Raw genomic sequence first — 2,157 nt, 5'->3', positions numbered from 1 at the left:
GGAGGGGGGCTCCGGACTTAAGGAGAAATAGGTTGAGGCCTCAAAAAGGTGGTTATGTCATAGCCAATAGAATATGTCCAGTCCTGTACATCAGTGGGCATGCCCAGTTTTTTTCATTGGTTGGGTATGGAGGAGGTGTTTTGGGGGTTTTCTATCCGGTTTTTTGAGCATAAAGAGACTGGCTTTTTGGGAGAGAACGAGAGAGATGGGGGTTCCCCTGGTATACTCTCTCCCGGTAAAAGCTCTGTCCCTCAGAGCTGGGTTAATAGCTCTCGGTAAGGTTCTCTCAGACTTGGTAAATATCTCAAATTTCTTGGTTGAATGCTGAGTGAATTACTTTGTTGAATGAGTGAAATGAATTGAAGTGTGTTTGTGAGTATTAGTAACCGCCACCTGTGAGGGTCTTCCTCCGATTACCTGCGGGAGATAGATATGTGTTTGTGGATGTTAGTACCCGCCATCTGTGTCGGATAGGAGTGTGTTTGTGAGTATTAGTAACCGCCACCTGTGAGGGTCTTCCTCCGATTACCTGCGGGAGATAGATATGTGTTTGTGGATGTTAGTACCCGCCATCTGTGTCGGATAGGAGTGTGTTTGTGAGTATTAGTAACCGCCACCTGTGAGGGTCTTCCTCCGAATACATGCGGGAGATAGGTATGTGTTTGTGGATGTTAGTACCCGCCATCTGTGTCGGAAAAAAGGTATGGAATTGATGTGAATTGATTTGGTGAATGAAAGTTTGAATGTGCTTTTTATTAACACCGGTCTTTTTATGAGGAAATGCCTCAAAATTCTATCGGGAGATTTTAAATGTCACAACTGAATTGGGCAGTTGAAGTTAAAAATGATGGTAATAAATGTAAAACTGTGAATTAGGGTTGCATATTAGAACATGATCACAGCATGATAGTGTTTAGTATGATTATAATGTTGTAAAGAGAGAAGGTAAAAACCCTGTATTAGTTTGGACCTATTTTCTTCAAATAAACTGATCCCACCTTTTGGACTGGGACAACTTAAAAGACATCTGCGCTCTCCTCTCCTGCTTCAAAGGTAAGATTGCACACTGTCACACTCACACTTAGGTAGGGCCACATCTCATTTACTGATATCAAAATCCTTCGGGATCGCTTAAACAGATTTAGCGGGTCGTCTGAATTGAAACAATTGAATCTGGTTCTTCAGGAGTTAATAGAGGTGAGATCTTGCTGACGTTGGTGGATCTGAGCCAAGCAGTAAACTTACATAGACTCAATAACTTCTGTTAGGTCCATTAGTAGGTCTGAGTAATTTGCCGGAATAAATTATCAGCTCCTTCCGACTCTTACAAGCCCGATTTTCAAACAAATTCAGTTGGTTAAAGTTGAACAAATGTTTCTATAATATCTAAGTTGATAAGAAAAAAGCCAAATAACTTATTTTCATAACACGCTTGAAACAAACCCTTCATATTTCCTCTTATGATAATCAATCTGAGGCTTCAGTTTTAAGGAATGAGCTGCTAACAAGATAAATGAAACCCTCTGGAGAGCTGGGGATGTAGGCTGTTTGTTTTCTTAAAGCATTTTCAAGTATTAAGGATAATGTACCTACATTTGATTTATTTTTCTGACTTATAACTGAACTTATGAGGCAATATACCTCACCTCGAGTGAGGGGCCCAGCTCTTCGTATAATTTTGTGTATGTGGCCCTCGGTGAAAAAAGTTTGGACACCCCTGTTCTAAAGGAATAACTGCTTCTGTCAGACCCTGAGGGACTTATAAAGGAGGGCTCGTCCGGGATTTGAACCCGGGACCTCTCGCACCCTAAGCGAGAATCATACCCCTAGACCAACGAACCATGTATACAGTAGTAGGCTGTCTATTATTAGATCTACAAACTGCCACGTTGTCCAAACTTCTTGTAGTGGTCTCGTCTTCTTCAGATAAACCACAGTGCCATCTGTGGGACGTTTTTAGTACTGCAGCCAAAACATAAGGCATCACTCACCCCCAACAGTTTCCTAATTATGTTTTATGCTTGGAAAATATCAAAAACATCTATGTAGTTTAACATTTAATAACTCAAAGACACACCTTAAAGTCACCAGTATATCATACAATATTGTATTTATAATGTATTGTTTTCTCAGTCAGGCAGACATGGACATTTTTAT

General features: G+C 40.6%; 1 non-coding gene across 1 annotated transcript; it reads right to left on the bottom strand.

The window, feature by feature from the left end:
* Nucleotides 1–1,769: 1,769 nt before the first annotated feature.
* On the bottom strand, nt 1,770–1,841 carry trnap-agg (transfer RNA proline (anticodon AGG)). Its single transcript has one exon. It is a non-coding gene; the product is annotated as a tRNA-Pro (tRNA).
* Nucleotides 1,842–2,157: the final 316 nt, after the last annotated feature.

Source organism: Notothenia coriiceps, unplaced genomic scaffold, assembly GCF_000735185.1.
Source record: "Notothenia coriiceps isolate Sejong01 unplaced genomic scaffold, NC01 NC01_scaffold00028642, whole genome shotgun sequence".
NCBI lineage: Eukaryota > Metazoa > Chordata > Actinopteri > Perciformes > Nototheniidae > Notothenia > Notothenia coriiceps.
This window is presented reverse-complemented; position numbering and strand designations above follow the sequence as displayed.